The sequence below is a fragment of the Triticum dicoccoides genome, chromosome 1B (assembly GCF_002162155.2).
Source record: "Triticum dicoccoides isolate Atlit2015 ecotype Zavitan chromosome 1B, WEW_v2.0, whole genome shotgun sequence".
Taxonomy (NCBI): Eukaryota; Viridiplantae; Streptophyta; class Magnoliopsida; order Poales; family Poaceae; genus Triticum; species Triticum dicoccoides.
In genome coordinates this window covers 93,199,008-93,217,800 of record NC_041381.1, presented here as the reverse complement: position 1 = coordinate 93,217,800, position 18,793 = coordinate 93,199,008, and positions in this window count along the sequence as shown.

Below are 18,793 nucleotides of genomic sequence, written 5' to 3'. Positions count from 1 at the left end.
TAATAAATCATATCCTGGGGACTACGCACACGACCAGGAGCAAGAGAATTATACCAAGTCTTAGCATCACCCTTTAATGAGAACGGAAATATCTTAAGGATATAAAAATAGCGAGATCTATCATCATGAGTAAACAAGGTGGCTATGCCATTCAACTTGGTAAGATGTGCCACAACAGTTTCAGATTCAAGGCCATAAAAAGGATCAGATTCAACTAAAGTAATAATTTCAGGATCAACATAGAATTCATAATCCTTATCAGTAACATAGATAGGTGAAGTAGCAAAAGCAGGGTTAGGATTCATTCTAGCAGTAAGAGACTGCTGCTTCCATTTAGCTAATAATTTCTTAAGATCATATCTATCATTGCAAGCAAAGATAGCTCTAGCAGCTTCTTCATTCATAACATAACCCTTAGGAATAACAGGCAATTCATAATCATTGGAAGAATTTTCATCATCACTATCGTCAATAATAGCATCTTCAATAATTTCATTCCCCTAACTCTAGCAAGTTGTTCATCAAGAAATTCACCTAATGGCAAAGTAGTATCACGCACAGAAGTAGTTTCATCATAAGTATCATGCAAAGCAGAAGTGGCATCATCAATAACATGCGACATATCAGAGTTCATAGCAGTAGCAGGTTTAGGTGTCGCAAGCTTACTCAAAACAGAAGGAGAATCTAGTGCAGAGCTAGATGGCAGTTCCTTACCTCCCCTCGTAGTTGAGGGATAGATCGTAGTTTTCGCGCCTTTCAAGTTCTTCATAGTGATCAACAGATATAAATCCCAAGTGACTCAGAGAATAGAGATATGCTCCCCGGCAACGACGCCAGAAATTAGTCTTGATAACCCACAAGTGTAGGGGATCGCAACAGCTTTCGAGGGTAAAGTATTCAACCCAAATTTATTGATTCGACACAAGGGGAGCCAAACAATATTCTTGAGTGTTAGCAGTTGAGTTGTCAATTCAACCACACCTGGATAACTTAGTATCTGCAGCAAAGTATTTAGTAGCAAAATAGTATGATAATAAAGGTAACGGTAGCAAAAGTAATGTTTTTGGGTTTTGTAGTAGTTGTAACAGTAGCAACAGAAAATTAATTAAGCGAAGAACAATATGTGAAAAGCTCGTAGGCAATGGATCAGTGATGGATAATTATGCTGGATGCAATTCCTCATGTAATAGTTATAACATAGAGTGACACAGAACTAGCTCCAGTTCATCAATGTAATGTAGGCATGTATTCCGTAAATAGTCATACGTGCTTATGGAAAAGAACTTGCATGACATCTTTTGTCCTACCCTCCCGTGGCAGCGGGGTCCTAGCGGAAACTAAGGGATATTAAGGCCTCCTTTTAATAGAGAACCAGAACAAAGCATTAGCACATAGTGAATACATGAACTCCTCAAACTATGGTCATCACCGAGAAGTATCCCGATTATTGTCAGTTCGGGGTTTTCGGATCATAACACATAATAGGTGACTATAGACTTGCAAGATAGGATCAAGAACACACATATATTCATGAAAACATAATAGGTTCAGATCTGACATCATGGCACTCGGGCCCTAGTGACAAGCATTAAGCATAGCAAAGTCATAGTAACATCAATCTCAGAACATAGTGGATACTAGGGATCAAACCCTAACAAAACTAACTTGATTACATGGTAAATCTCATCCAACCCATCACCGTCCAGCAAACCTATGATGAAATTACTCACGCACGGCGATGAGCATCATGAAATTGGTGATGGAGGATGGTTGATGATGATGACGGCGACGAATCCCCCTCTCCGGAGCCCCGAATGGACTCCAGACCAGCCCTCCCGAGAGAGATTAGGGCTTGGCGGCGGCTCCGTATCGTAAAACGCGATGAAACTTTCTCTCTGATTTTTTTCTCTCCGAACATGAATATATGGAGTTGGAGTTGAGGTCGGTGGAGGTCCAAGGGGCCCACAAGACAGGCCCCCCCCACCCTCGTGGACTGGGTGTGGGCTCCCTGGTCTTGATTCTTTTGCCAGTATTTTTTATATTTTCCAAAAAGTGCCTCCATGTATTTTCAGGACATTCCGAGAACTTTTGTTTTCTACACATGAAACAACGTCATGGCAGTTCTGCTGAAAACAACGTCAGTCCGGGTTAGTTTCATTCAAATCATGCAAGTTAGAGTCCAAAACAAGGGCAAAAATGTTTGGAAAAGTAGATACGTTGGAGACGTATCAATGATTTACTTGTTGACAACTCTAGTGATGAATACTATGATGAAACGTCAAATAATCATGCGAATCAAGATAAAACGAATGAAAATGATAAGGAGAAGATTGAGCACCTAACTAAAGAACTAAACACTCTTAAGTTAGCTCATGAAACTATCTTGGAAGATCATCGAGAACTTTTAAAGACTCATGAGAAGTTACACTTTGAAAAGCTCAACCTTGAGCAAGAGCATGAGTTTTGAAAGGCAATGAATGATGATCTTTGCAAGAAAAGTTCTTCTTACATTGCCAAACGTTTACTCTTGTCTACTTACATGCCTCAAGTCAAGTCTAATAACAAGAACAAGAAAGATTCTTCTTCTAGTAGTAACAATAATGATGCTAAATCCAATGTTGTTGCTTCTAGTAGTTCTCTTGATTCCACTAATGATTCTCTTAGCCAAGTTACACTTGAGCAAGAAAATAGCTTATTGTACAAGAGTCTTGCCGGAAGTAAGCATTTCGAGGAAATTGTACGCAAGCAAGGAAGGCACCGGAAGAATCAAGGTGTTGGTTTTGAATGAAAGTTCAATGCCAATGGAGTTGAGTGGGAAGATTAATACCCCAAGACGAAGTTTGTTCCTCAACAAGAGAAGTATGATCCCACTTCTTTCAAAGGGACACAAGCTCAAGATGATCTTCCACCACAAGACCACAATCAAAAAGGCAAGGACAAGCTTCAAGAGGAGATTGATGCATTTGAAGAAGAACTGGAGTGTTCTTGAGGGTGACTCCGCCAACATACTCCACTCTTATCATTTTGGCAAGGAAAAGTGCAATCAACTTCCACATCTTGCACTAGTTCAAGGAGTCACAAACCCTCTTGTTGGTAAGACAAGGGACAAGGTAACCTAATGCTTTCATGGACATCATCTTGTGTATGCATCACTCTATGTCTATGGATATCCTTGTTTGTTCCTTGTGGGACTAACCCATGTAGATGTTGAAAGTGCAACCCACTCCAATGGATTGCTCCAAATGATCTACATCAACATTGAGCATCCACATCTTCGACACCTACATGAAGTCCTCATCGACAAAACCCAAGGTTAGTTCATCCCTCTTAGGGGGGATCTCACATCTAGGGGGAGCTTTACTCTAAGAATTGAGCTAAGGCAACTCTAATGGTGTGAACACAACAATGCTTTATGTAAAAGTGGTAACCCCACTTGTGCTTAAACGATGAGTATGACCTATAATCAAATGTTCTCATTTGACTCCTAAGTTAATATACTCATATATAGATGACCTAGTCATCGCCAATTGTTTGATAGATGCTAGAATTGGTTGTGCATGCTTTGCCACATATTTCATTTGCCATTTATTGTGTGAGCATGTTGGTTGCATATTTTTCTCATTCGAGGACATCCACTTGTTGTTTTGATTGTTCTGTTTCTTTTCTTTTGCCAAGTGGATGGACAAGAATGCCGAAGAACCTTCTCTAGCTATCTATGACTTTCTTGTCTCAAACTCTATTCATGCTACATAAAAAAGTTTGATCAAGTCAGATTCGAACCACTCTGTGTGAGGAGCACTCGAAGTCCCTGATTCATCATAGACTTAAACTTCCAAAACTTCTTTGTGCATTTCGGTCTGACCAATTCACCATTTTAGGTGGCACCGAGATCACTAAGTTGATCTAGGTTTTCAACCTCGGTGCAACTGATTAGAACTTTTCGGTCACACCGAGTTGTTCCACTTGGTCACACCGACAGGGTTAGGCTATATATACCCCTGGGTCAAAATTTGGAATTTTTTCCGGAACCCCTTCGCCCACGCATAGCCTGCTTTGCCTCCTCGGGTCTCCGGATCGTCCTCCTTGTCGCCAGCGACCTCCCGCCGTTGGTCTCCGCCGCCGTCAATGGCATTCTGCCCCGTTGTTGCCCCCGTAGCGAGTTCATTGCTGAACTAGGGAATGGACTTGAAACTGTGTGCTATCATTAACTCCGATTCCTAGCACATTGCATTGCCATGAATCTTTCCACGTTTGAAATCTTTCTATCTAGGGAAACTACTCCATAGATTAGTTTTGGATTGAAAATTTAGGGTTAGGTTTCCGCAGAATTCATCTCGGGCCGACCGAGTTGTAGAAATCGGTCTCACCGATTTGGCTCAGGCCATTGCACATGTGATTCTCGGTCTGACCGAGAATTGCCAATCGGTGCGACCGAGATCGATTCTTTGTGAAACCCTAACAGTCTTGGTGCCACCGAACTGTGACTCGGTCTGACCGAGTTCACTAGTTTAGGTTCCAAAAGCTGCTTCGGTATCACCGAGTTTACAAATCGGTAGCTCCAAAATGCTTTCTGTGGAAAACTAAAACTAAGTTTTTGATTCAATTTTTGTGCAAAAACCTCTGTGGTTTGTGATGCTCATCCGCTCTACCTCATCTACATCTGTTCGCAGGGTCTGCTGTCAGTAAGTTTGCAGGATGTCTGATCAAAGGGACAGTCAGAACAAGATAGAGGAGCAAGTTCAGATGAGTGAGGGCACTAGTCCCTCAAGCAGCTATGATGGCAGCAGGAGCACACCCAGCAATTTGCCAAAAGCTGCCACCAGGACAAGGAAGAAGAAAACCTCAGATTCTGAAGATGAGGACTATGTGGCTATTGAGGATGAGGCCACTTCTAAGAAGAAGGTGCTGAAAAAGGAATATGGCACAGCTGCTACCACCAAGCCAGGCATGCACAAGGAGGTACCTGCCAGGAGAATTCCCACTTCCAAACCTAGGAAGGTTGCCACTGGTGAAACCATGAAGTTCACCATTGAGTCTGACGAAGAATCTGCTGGCCAAGATAAGAAGAAGAAGAGAGTCAGAACTACTACTGCCGAAGTCCTTGGCAAGCACTCTATGAGGAGATCTTCTGATGAGGAAGAAGAAGAGGAAGAGGATGCTGCACCAGCTCCTAAAGCTCAGAAGCTAATGGGAGATGCAATCAAGTCAGGGGCTGCTCCATCTAAGCCCAAAGCTGCTCCCAAGGCTGCTGCCCCAGTACCAAAGCCTAAACCCAAGAGGAATACCAGAAATATTCCTGCATCTGAAAAGAACAAGGCCCCAGTGCCTGAAGCTGCTGAAGAAGAAGTTGATTCTCTTGTGTTGAGAAAGTTGAAGCCTAAGATTCCTGATCACAATGATGCTCATCTAGTTGCTTAAGACATGCATATCAGAAAGGATGCTGGACTGAGATTGTGGAGACAGTCAGATCCTTATGCTGTGAGAAGAAGGACAACAGTTGACTACATATTTCACACCAATGCGCAATAGGACTTTTATGAGACTATCTTGCTTGACAAGAAGCCCATTGTGTGTGACATGAGAAGGATCAACTGGGATTACATGAAGAAGAATGAAGCTCACTATCCAGGAGTGTTTGACAGCTTCAAGTCTTGTGGAGTTGATGACTTTGTTGCCCAAAAGCTCACCAAATGGAATGATGAGCTCATTATGCAGTTTTACTCCACGGCTCACTTCTACCCAGATGGGAAGATTGTCTGGATGTCTGAGGGTACTAGGTACCAATCCACAGTTGAGGAATGGGCTGAGCTTATAAATGCCCCTAAGGAATCTGAAGATGACTTGGATGTATATGCAGAGAAGAAGAAATTCCACAACTCTATGGCTCACATGTACAGAGAGATCCTAGACAAAGCTTTGGAAACTCACAAGCTTGGATCTATGCACTACTTGTTGTCTGGTCTGCCTACTATAAATTGGATTCTTAGGCACACATTGCTTCCCAAGTCAGGAGATCACAACATGATCAGAGGTCATGCTATCAACTTGCTGCACTTGTTTGATATACCTCAGAAATTCAAAGTCATGAGCTTGATTGTGGAAACAATCAAGAGGACTGCAGCTGATCAGAAGAGGAGTTGTGGGTATGCTTCACACATTCAGGAGCTCATCGACTTAAATATGGGCACAAACACATATCTTTTGGACAAGGAGCATCTACCCCTATATCCTAAATTTGAAGATAACACTGTTGAGATGAATGAGGAAGAACCATCATCTGTGCAAGCACATGAAAAGAGAGAGAAAGCAAGGGCAGAGAAAGCTGCTAAGATGCCAACTGCAGAAGAGGCATCTCAAGTGTTTCTGAAGAGCAAGCAAGACCAACTTGGCTACTTGATTGCCTCCACCTTGAGGATTGAGAAGGGCTTGGTCACCCTGACTCAAAACTAGGAGAGCTTGGAGAGAATCATAGAGCAGAAGTTCTATGCACTTGACGTGAAGGTCACAGAAATCCAAACTGCAGTTGAGCAACTTCAGGAGGATGTGGAGGAGAAGAAGGGCAAGTCTACCACAGATGCATTTGCTAGAGTGCCCAGAGGTCAGAGATCTGCTGCAGTGCTTGTTCTAGACACCAGAGCTACATCATCTGCACCAGCTGCTACAACCTCAGTGCCCCCAGCTCCAGCACCTACTCCACCAGCTCTAGCTACATCAACTAATGCTTTCGTCCTTGGAATCATCTCTACACCACCTCATGAAGACCAAGCCTGAGAGTCGATTAGTACTATGCATTTTTGAACTTTTTGGTAACTTGTTGCCAAACGGGGAGAAGAATGTATAGATCATAGGCTTCGAGAGAGAGTGTTGCTTTTTATCTCTCTTGATTTTTGTGGTTGAACTCTTTTTTGTGTGTGTGTGTTTGCTTGATACCTTATGACTTTTGTGAGATACTTGGATGATCATGTGTTTGATCATATGCTACCTTAATGCTTGTTGGATGACATTATCTTTCATATCCTTATATGATCATTCACTTTGCTTGGTGATGAGTGCATGTGTTTAATTATTATCATTTTGAGCGCTCCACCAAGATGTATGTGACATGGAAGAGTGACCCATGATCCTAACTCATTGTGCATTTGCAGTCCAAAGCAAAATTTTAAAATAGTGCACAACTTTAGGGGGGGGGCTCTTACTTATCACATACTTCTCAAAGCGACGATGTCTTTCAATCTTATTATCTTTTGTCGAAGCTTTGATCTATATGTTGTCATCAATTACCAAAAAGGGGGAGATTGAAAGTGCAACTATCCCTGGGTGGTTTTGGTAATTCCTAACAACATATAGCTCATTGAGCTAATGCTATTTCAAGATAAATATTTCAGGAAAGCTTAATGATTGGCATGGCATGGATGAGAAAAGTGGATCCCTCAAAATGCTAAGGACAAAAGGATTGGCTCAAGCTCAAAGCACAAGACTCTACATTTTCTATTTTTAGTGATCCAAGATCACATTGAGTCTATAGGAAAAGCCAATACTATCAAGGAGGGATGGGTGTTGCTTAATGAGGTTCTTGCTCAAAATGCTTAGTGATATGCTCCAAAGCCCTCAACAACTTTCTCACATCCACATATGACCCAAACCAAAAGTCAAACTCGGCCCCACCGAAATCATCTATCCGGCGCCACCGAGTTCAGATGTCATAGCCACTGCCACAAACCCTAGTCTTTTCGGTCTCACCGATAGGGATCTCGGTCTCACCGAGATGGGATTGCAATCTCTTTGTTTCCCTTCGTAACGTTTCGGTCACACCGAGATGAGATATCGGTCCCACCAAGATTTCAATGCAAACTCCCTGTTTCCCCTTCATAACATTTTGGTCTAACCGAGATGAGTGAATCGGTCCCACCGAGTTTGCCTGACCAACCCTCTATGTGTCCATTACCAAAATCGGTCTCACCGAGTTTGTGTAATCGATCCCACTGAGATTACGTTATGCCCTAACCCTAACCATATCCGTCCCACGGAGATGACATGTCGGTCCCACCGAAAATCCTAATGGTCACATTATTTCCTAAATCGACCCGACCGAGTTTCACGATTCGGTCCCACCGAGTTTGGTAAGTTGTGTGTAACGGTTAGATTTTGTGTGGAGGCTATATATACCCCTCCACCCACTCTTCACACATGAAGAGAGCCATCAGAACATACCTACACTTCCAGCATACATTTTCTGAGAGAGAACCACCTACACTTGTGTTGAGGTCAAGATCTTCCATTCCTACCACATAAATCTTGTTCTCTAGCCTTCCCCAAGTTGCTTTCCACTCAAATCTTCTTTCCACCAAATCCAAATCCTGTGAGAGAGAGTCGAGTGTTGGGGAGACTATCATTTGAAGCACAAGAGCAAGGAGTTCATCATAAACACACCATTTGTTACTTCTTGGAGAGTGGTGTCTCCTAGATTGGCTAGGTGTCACTTGGGAGCCTCTGACAAGATTGTGGAGTTGAACCAACGAGTTTGTAAGGGCAAGGAGATCGCCTACTTCGTGAAGATCTACACCTAGTGAGGCAAGTCCTTCGTGGGCGACGGCCATGGTGGGATAGACAAGGTTGCTTCTTCGTGGACCCTTCGTGGGTGGAGCCCTCCATGGACTCGCGCAACCGTTACCCTTCGTGGGTTGAAGTCTCCATCAACGTGGATGTACGATAGCACCACCTATAGGAACCATGGCTAAAAAATCTCCATGTCAACATTGCGTTTGCTCCCTCAAACTCCTCCCTTTACCTTCATATGCAATTGTTTTACATTCCGCTGCTAAACTCTTAGAATTGCATGTGTAGGTTGATTGCTTGACTTGTGCTAAGTTGCTAAAATTTGCCAAGAACTAAAATTGGGAAAAGGCTAGATTTTTATTTAGTCAAGTAGTCTAATCACCCCCCTCTAGACATACTTTCGATCCTACACTATTCATGTAGGAATAGATCCCATCTTGTTATCCATAATAGCAACGATACATACATGACTTGCTAACCCTTCTGTCACTGGGTGTGGACACCGTAAGATCGAACCCATCACAAAGCACCTCTTCCAATTGCAAGAGAAATTGATCTAGTTGGCCTAACTAAACCAAAGATTCGAAGAAGAAATACAAGACTATAAATAATCATGCATATAAGAGATCAAAGAAGACTCAAATAATATTCATGGATATAGATCTGATCATGAACTCAAACTTCATCGGATCCCAACAAACACACCACAAAAAGTCATTAGATCAAATAGATCTCCAAGAGACCATTGTATTGAGAATCAAAAAAGAGAGAAGAAGCCATCTAGTTACTGCCTACAGACCCGTAGGTCTATGGTGAACTATTCGTGCATCATCGGAGAGGCACCAATGAGGATGATGAACCCCTCCATGATCGTGTTCCCCTCCGGCAAAGTGCCAGAATAGGGCTTTAGATTGGATCTCGTGGTTCTGGAACATGCGGCCGCTGGAATTGTGTTTCGTCAACTCCCCTAGGGTTTCTGTAATATTAGGGTATTTAGAGCTGAGAGGTGGTGTAGGAGACCCCAGTGGGCCCCACAATCTATAAGGGCGTGCGAGGGGCCTCTGGTGCTCCCTGGTGTCTTGTGGGTCCCACGGGCCTCCCCCTAGGTGCTTCCTTGGCTCCCAAGTTGTCTTTTGGTCCAAAAAACTCCCAAAAGTTTTGCTGTGTTTGGACTCCGTTTGGTACTGATATTCTGCGAAGTAAAAAACAAGCAAAAACAACAACTAACACTAGGCACCATGTCAATAGGTTAGTCCCCAAAAATGATATGAAGTTGATGTAAAAGGATTGTAAAACATCACAGAATGATAATATAACAGCATGGAACAATCACAAGTTATAGATACGTTTGATACGTATCAATACTATGTTATGATTAATGTTTGTGTGTATAGGTGCGGCAACGATATACCCATTACTTGAGTACAGTATTTATTATTATTCATGGCAACGCACGGGAATTATGTCAAACATAGCAAGTTGTAGGCAGGCTAGCTCTACATCCATGATGATGGTGACTACACACGGTGAGGCTGACTTTGGTATGCCGAACACGCCGCCTACACTCAGGTGTCATCTCCGACGCAAGGTCTTGGCACTTCATTGTGAGGAGCAGCACGTTATAATTTGACCAACGGGTAGTACAGTACTACTAGTACTAGCACCACCGTCTGGATTTACTAGTACTACCACATCCGTCTGGATTTAGTATTTGACTAGCAATATCTACTAATGCATGTCACAAAAAATATACTACTCTCTCTGTAAAAAAATACATGGAGTATGTCGGCGTTCTGGGAACGGGGGTCCCCAGACTTGCCTGCCTGCGGCCTGCGGCGTGGCTCAAGTGGTAGCCCAATACGGCTCATCTTCATCAGCACAAGACTCAAGACCCTCGCGAGGGGCCAAGCCTCGCGGGGCGGACAACGCAAGGCTTCCTCAGGGACGGCCTCTCCAGACAGGCTCGCAAGGAGGCGGAGAGATCAAGGCAGGGTACCTCGCAAGGTTCTCGTGACGCAAGCCATGACGATCGAGGCCAGGCGGGCGCCGGCCTGCGCAGTGTCCTTGTTTCCTCTTTGGTGCAAAGGGGGCAAGCACAAACGTGGAGTACCGAGGCATCAGGCAAAGGTTGCCATTTTAGTGCAATGAGACCACGACCAGCGGAGCGGTAGGATGGAGGTCACCGTGGAGCCCAAGACGGCGTCATCACCAGTGCTTTTGGCAGCCGAAGACCAACTTTAGTCAGGATAACTTGTACTAGATGTTCCCCTTCGAAATGGCCGTTGTTGGCGCCCTTCCCGCTCAATATTTGGGGAGAGGCCCGGGGCCTCTATAAATAGAGCTACCCACCACAGAGTAGAGGCATCTGGAAGGGACGTCAGCTGAGAGAAAGAGAGAGAGAGGCGATCGAACTCACCCAAGCAGTTCATCGCGCCAGCTCAAGAACACCTCTTGCGAGGCTGTTCTTCCCTTGTACTATTCATCATCAGCCCCAGAGGCAATCCACCACACCACACACTGGAGTAGGGTATTACACCACATCGGTGGCCCGAACCAGTATAAATCTCGTGTCCCTTGTGTTCTTCATCGTTTCTAGCTTAGATCTCACGAGGCGATCGGACGTAGATCAGTAGGGGAGAGATCTTCGTGCGCACCCCAGTGTTCGAACCTTAAGGGTCTGCCGGAACCCAACATCCGACATTTGGCGCGCCAGGTAGGGGTGCGTCGGAATCTTTCTTCCGATGTTCGCGTTCGATCTTCCGTCGTGTCCATGGCTGACGCTCGCTAGGCTCGCGCCGAGCGTCGGGCTGCTCTCGCCGCTTGCGTCGCCCAGACGGCGCCCGTCGGCGGGTGTCCCCTTCGTTCCCCGCCGCCTGCCTCCAACGCCGCCACCAGCCCGGCGGGGAACGAGCAGCAGGCCTCGTCTCTGCATCCATCGGTGCGGCGGGAAGGCTGCACCGCCACCCCGTCACTGACTCCAGCCGGTTCGTCGTCCCACGCCCGACGCGCCCCCACGGATGCACATGCCGCGTTGCTCTTGGCGCATGAGCTCCTGCACTACCGTCCCGTCGACGACCTCTACGAGGACTGGCTCGCCCGCATCATCGAGCTTGTCAGTGCTGCAGGGGATCTCCTGTGCTGTCCCTCTCGCTGCCTCGCCCTTCGTCCTGCGCAGGAGACGCAGATCAGGAGGTGCCTCCGCCACCTCCTCCCCAAGAAGGCGCCCTGGCTCCAAGGCGCGCGGCCCCAGGACGAGATCCACCGCGTCCGGCGCCCGCGCGACAAGAAAGGAGCTGCCAAGAGATCCCTCGTCCCCAAGACGGTGCCTGCATGCTCCCAGCACCGGCGCACCATGACCGCATCCCTGCGCCAGCACACCAAGACCCCGCGCTGCTCCAAGCGGCGATGCACTGGAATCCCCCGGAGCAAGCCCAGCATCAGCAGAGGGCTCCGGTGGCCACTGCAGGCTGCCGTGCCTTCACCCCCGAGCTATGCGGTGTCGCCTGGCCAGGCAAGTTCAAGCCTGACCTGCCTCCTCGCTACGACGGCACTGCAGACCCTGCAGAGTTCCTACAGCTGTACGAGCTGGGCATCGAAGCCACCAACAGAGACAAAAAGGTCATGGCAAACTGGTTTCCCATGGCGCTCAAGGACGGTGCCCGCACCTGGCTCCTGAACCTGGCTCCTGGCACGATCTCCTCCTGGGATGAGATGCGCACCCGTTTCATCGCCAACTTCCAGGGCACTCGCGACTGCCCGCCGGCCGTGGGTGACCTGTGCCGCATCAAGCAGCAGCCTGGAGAGACCTTGCAGAAGTACATCCAATGCTTCAACAACGCTCGCCTCAAGATTCCCAGGGTGACAGAGGAGGCCATTGTTTCTGCATTTTCCGATGGTGTTGGCGACGTCAAGATGAAGGAGGAGCTGGCAATCCATGAAGATCTGTGCACGTCTCTGGAGCTGTTCAACCTGGCGACCAAGTGCGCAAGGGCTGAGGAGGGACACCTCTCCCTTCTTGAGCTCCCGGCAGCGGACCCGGAAGAGAAGAAAGTCAAGGCCAAGGATGTGAAGTGCAAGGGAGCAGCTGTGCTTGCAGCAGAGCCGGACACCAAGCACGACAGGGACCAGCCGGAGTCGTCCAAGGGCAGCCGGTACTGTGTGTACCATGATCTCCACACCCATAACACCAACGAGCCAAGAGCTCAGGGCCGTGCGAGAAGGTCGCGTCGGTCGACGCCCCGAGCACAACGATCGGGGCTACGACCGAGGCGGAGCAAGAGGTAGAGGACGATGGGACGACCGTGGCCCTCGCCAAGGGTGGCGTCACCGACCTCGCGAGGACCGCTGGCAGGACCAGCCTCGCGAGGGAGCCTGGAGAGATCAGCCTCGCGAGGACCGCCCGCAAGGCAACGCAGGCCTTCCTCCTCTGCCACCACCACCAAGAAGGAATGGGGACCATCATCAGGACGAGGGAGCTGGGGGCTTCCAAGAGCCACGTGCAATCGCTTGCATCCTGGGCGGCACTCAGGCCCCAGCCTCACAGCGCATCTTCAAGCAGTTTGCTCGCGAGGTGAATGCAGTCCTTCCCAAGCTGGAGGCCACACGCCCTCTCAGGTGGTCTACATGCGCCATCACGTTCAGCTCAGCGGACCAGCTCAAGTGCGCGGCAACGGCCGGTGTCCTCCCAATGCTCTGTTCCCCAGTCATCAGCAATGTGCAAGTCACCAGGACCCTCATCGACGACGGAGCAGGACTCAACGTCCTGTCCGTCGAGATGTTCAACAATCTCTAAGTGCCATATGATCAGCTTCAGCCAACCAAGCCTTTCTCAGGAGTCACTGATGGTTCCACTGTCCCGATAGGGCAGGTCCGCCTTCCTGTCACCTTTGGACAATGCAACAACTACCGCACCGAGCTCATTGACTTCGACGTCGCTCACATTCGCCTGCCGTACAATGCCATCCTCGGGTATCTGGCCCTGACCAAGTTCATGGCAGTGACTCACCATGGCTACAACGTCCTCAAGATGCCAGGAAGTGGTGGGGTCATCACGGTCCCCTGTGAAGAGAAGGATGCGGTGTGCTCCCTCGAGCGCGCCTTCCAGGCCGCGTCGATCAAGGACCCGAACAGCAAGAGTGGAAACCTCCCTAGAGCAGCTCCCAAGAAGAAGAAGACATCACCTGAATCAAGGCCTCAGGAGGCAGGCACTTTCGGAGGCGCCACATCAGGACACGCGCCCGTCCAAGGGGCGCCACCCTCCATCGCATAGGAAGGCGCGCCCGGTGCCCTCCTCGGGCAGGGCTTGGGGGCTCTGTCCTTGGGAGCCACCGACCTTGCCAAGATCATGAGGGAGGCGATTGGGCACCACTTGGAGGCGTGTGTCGGTGTCAAAACCGGCGGATCTCGGGTAGGGGGTCCCGAACTGTGCGTCTAGGCGGATGGTAACAAGAGACAAGGGACACGATGTTTTTACCCAGGTTCGGGCCCTCTCGATGGAGGTAAAACCCTACTCCTACTTGATTGATATTGATGATATGGGTAGTACAAGAGTGGATCTACCACGAGATCAAGGAGGCTAAACCCTAGAAGCTAGCCTATGGTATGATTGTTGTAATGGTTGTTCGTCCTATGGACTAAAACCCTCCGGTTTATATAGACACCGGAGAGGGCTAGGGTTACACAGAGTCGGTTACAATGGTAGGAGATCCACATATCCGTATCGCCAAGCTTGCCTTCCACGCCAAGGAAAGTCCCATCTGGACACGGGACGAAGTCTTCAATCTTGTATCTTCATAGTCTTGGAGTCCGGCCGATGATGATAGTCCGGCTATCCGGACACCCCCTAGTCTAGGACTCCCTCAGTAGCCCCCGAACCAGGCTTCAATGACGACGAGTCCAACGCATATATAGTCTTCGGTGTTGCAAGGCGGGTTCTCCTCCAAATTCCATGTGCTTGCCGAATAGTGTTCGACTCCCTTACAAATGTTGCGCTCCTTGGCTTCCACGCCCAATAATGGCCCTCTTCCATGCGTCGCACGAATGCGAAAAGCCAGGGTATCTTTTACGTTTTACCCCACAGCTGCGCAAATAATCTGCCTATAAGAGAGATAAGAATCCAGATCCAAATCACAGCATCCTCCTACCGCGAGTACTCATCGGAGCGCTTCTGACCGAAAACCCATCCCATCATGGACCGTCGACGCGGCTCCTCCTCTCGCGCTCCCAGCCCTCTGCCAGGAGATTGGAGGAGATGTTCAGTTCCGCACAACGAGCTGGTGAAGCTTCAAGCGGAGGGATATCTTCCTCCGGCCTTTATGGTCCCGGTTCGAGCCGGGCTGGCCACCTACAAAGGTGGGAAGCAAGCGGAGGCCACCCCTAGCCCCTCTAAAGGAGAGCGGGTGTGCTTCATCCCCTATCTAATAAGGGGGCTTGGATTTCCTGTACATCCGTTCCTCCGCGGGCTTCTGGAGTTCTATGGACTCCAGCTCCATCACCTCACGCCCACTTCCATTCTGCACATCGCAGGTTTCGTAGCTCTTTGCGAGCTATTCCTGGGCATCGAGCCCCATTTTGCGCTGTGGAAGAGGCTATTCTGCCTCATACCCCGTTCTCACGAGGGGTCAATATATCAAGTGGGTGGTGCCAAAATATGGCGCATCGCCGGGACCGGATATCCATCCGGAACCCCAAAGAAGGCGCCCGAAGACTGGCCTTCGGAATGGTTCTATGTAGAAGACGCTCCACTGCCGGACCCAGTTCGAATCGGCCTCCCAGAGTTCAGTAGGGCTCCTCTGAAGAAACGCCTAAGTTGGCGCCCGCGGAGCCCTCAACTAGAGGAAGACAAGGGCGTCCATGATTTGATGGGCCGGATAAGGTTGCTGGCCCATTCCGGATTGACCATGATCGGAGTCATGGCCACGTGCAGAATGCGGAGGGTGCAGCCGCTGCAATACAGGGGCCACCCCATGTGGGATTTCAACGGGGAAAATGATGCCACCCGTCATGGCCGCAAAGGGCCGGAATCGGCCGAAGATCTGGTGAAGATTCTGTCCGGCCTGTACGAGGGGGAGAAGGAGGACTTCCTCCAGACGAGCCCATTGAATGGGTTCTCCATGAATAACCCTCGGCGCTGGGTAAGCGGACATTTTATTTATCCGACCCATGCCTTCAAAGTTTAAGTACCTTACTTTACGATTTTGACGCAGGAGCTGCGCCGGGATGTGGAGGGCATACATAGTCCAGCTCCACAACCCGAGGATCCAGGAAGATCCCTTGATCCGACCTCCGAAGAGGATCCGGACATAAAGGTGGAGCTAATCGATGGGGTGTTCCACCAACTCAGCATGGACGACGCTCTAGTCGCCATTACGGCTGACTACCCCGGCTTGTTACCAGCTTCCTAGGTACTTATAACCAAAGTCCTGACACCATTATTTCATCCTTGCGCATTCCTGACAACCGTATACAACGATGTCTTGCAGGAGGTGCCTTCAAGGCGGGAAGCCGAACCCGCGGTGGCTGGCCAACAAGGGTCAGTCCGACCCCGCAGGCGGAAGAGGGGTGCGGTGTGAATCGAAATGTCACCGCAACGGTATAGCTTGCGACCGTTGTTTAGGAAAAGATTCCTAGGGGGTGTATTAATGCTCATGACTTTTTCAGGAGAAAGAGCGCTCGCCGGACTGTGCCTGGCGAGGTTGCCACCCAAGCCTCCGCCAGCCAGGCTCCACCACCTGGTCCGGAGGGGGAGGCGAGCACAAGGCGCGAGCCGGATACTCCTCCAACGGAGGATGCCGACAGGTTGTCCGCCACTAGGTCTGAGGTGGAGAGCGCCATGAACCATAGGCGCCGCCGGATAGTTTTTCATGATGCGTGTCTCTCCCCTGAGGCGTTGAATGCCTTTAACACGGGAGACACGCACCTCCGTGCTGCTCAAGATGGTTTGACCAGAGCCACGGAGCAGTATGTAAAAGACATACGGGTAAGGGATTATAATAGCGGTATATGCCAGTAGCCCCCGAGACTTAAAGTAGTTAAAATAACTGATTTAAGGGTCGTTTAATGTGCAGGAACTTACAAAGAAGAATACCCAATTGTCCCAGGAGCTACAAGAGTGCAAGTCCCAACTTGAGGCCGCACTCGCTGCCGCAGGAGGATACACATAGACCCCTCCTGGTAACACATTATTTCAAAAAGATAAGCGGTGTGCGGCATGCGTGTAAGTCTGACAATGATATTGCAGATGTTGCCGGACTGGATCCGGACAAGCAACACCTACTGCGCCAGCTGAAGGCCGGCGAGAGGGTGCTGATGAAGGTGTAGTAGGAGAGGAACAAACTCCAGGATGCCCACACCCAGCTTGGGGAAGAGCTGAAAGGTGTTCGGGCCGAGCTGTCTGGCTCCGTGAAGGAGAATCAGCGGCTTCGTCGCGGCATCTATAGTAAGTGCTTGAGCGAATTCTTTTGAAAAGAAGAGTTCGGCGAGGAAGCCTATTGACAGAAATATGTCTGTAGGTGCGCTCACAGGTCGCCCTGCGGAGGAAATGCCCAGTTCAACGGGTGACCAACTTCCCGAGCTGGTGCAACTGCTCGAACGTGTTCGGCAGGCGATGAGTGGCATCGTCCAGGCCCTATGGCCATCCGTCTCCCTACCCGAGGGCCTTGGAGAGCTTGCGGAGAAGCTTCAGGGAGCGCGGCAGCGCTTCCATTTATGGAAGATATCGGCCTGCCGTCAAGGTGCCAGGGAGGCCTGGGCCATGGTGAAGACGCGGTACAAGAAGGCGGATCCAAACCACATGGCCGAGGTCGGACCTGTGGGGCCCGATGGGAAGGAGATCCCTGTGAGCTTAGTGTACGGCCAAGTAGAGTTGGCCGCTAAGTATTCCCAACGGGACTGTAAATTAGACAGCCTGTTAGACGGGATTGAGGAGGAGTACAGTCAGTCAATTTGACGATGTATTTAAAATGACATGTAAAATGCCTTCTAGCCGGATTGTAGATCGTTTGTCTTTGCCGACCTTTTCGCTTCGACCTTGGGACCCTAGAGTCCGGAGTGTGTCCGAATACCTTCTCGGTTATGACAAAACCGGGGCATGCATGGAGACCAGGCGTAGGGGTCATTAGTGCTTTATCAGACAAGTGCCCAACTAGTTATGTTATATTACATGGTTAGTAAGAAACATCTTCCAGGGAGAATAGTTCCGTTAAGGGTTCCTTTCCCTGGGAGGCATGCCCTAAAGTGCATGTCCGGACTGCGAAAATGCAGGAAAACATCTGGGGGCAGATAGATAAATGTGTAAAAAATCTTCTTTCAGGTCACCGACCGAATATTCTCTTAAGAACGCTAGCTTTCGGCTTCACCCAGTCTGAGGTACACATCCGGCTGACCCGGCAGTAACAATCGCAGAGGTTCTCCATTTACCTCCTAGCCGAACAATCGGGAACGTAGGGGTAAGCACAGGAGCCAGGCAACCCAACTTGGCCAAAACTTAAGTCATATCGATGCATATAATGGTGAATAAAAGGTACATGTGGAGGTTTGACACATGTGCTGGGCATGAAGCCCTTATAAGTATGCTTCTGTTAGAGAAGCCCCCAGGTATAATGAGTGCGGGTAGCACATCAGGTGTGTGCGAACAATGCGCAAATAGGCCCCCAAGGGCTTTTATGAAAAAGGTAGGAGAAGAGAGAGAAACAAAAGGCAGCTGAGTTGTGAAAATGTGGAGGAAGGAGACGAACTCTTAGTCCGGCGCTAGGCGTAGAATCTTCGGAGGCGGGCTGCGTTCCATGGGTTCGGCTCGAGTCGGTTGTCCGATGCATTCCGCAGACGGTATGCTCCGCCGATCAGGACTTGGTCGATGATGAAGGGACCTTCCCATTTGGGCTTGAGTTTGTCCTTTTTCTTGTCCGGCAGGCGTAGAACTAGTTCACCAACATTGTAAGTTTTAGCTCGTACTTCTCTGCTTTGATATCTTCGAGCCTGCTGCTGATAGAATGCGGAACGGGCCTTTGCCACATCGCGTTCCTCCTCCAATGCGTCCAAGCTGTCCTGACGATCCAGCTCGGCTTCTCTTTCTTCGTACATGCGCACTCGAGGTGAGTCATGAATTATGTCACAGGGCAAAACTGCCTCTGCGCCGTATACCATAAAGAATGGTGTGAATCCGGTAGTACGGTTTGGCGTGGTCTGCAGTCCCCAGAGTACAGAGTCAAGCTCCTCTACCCAGTGCGTGTTAGATTCC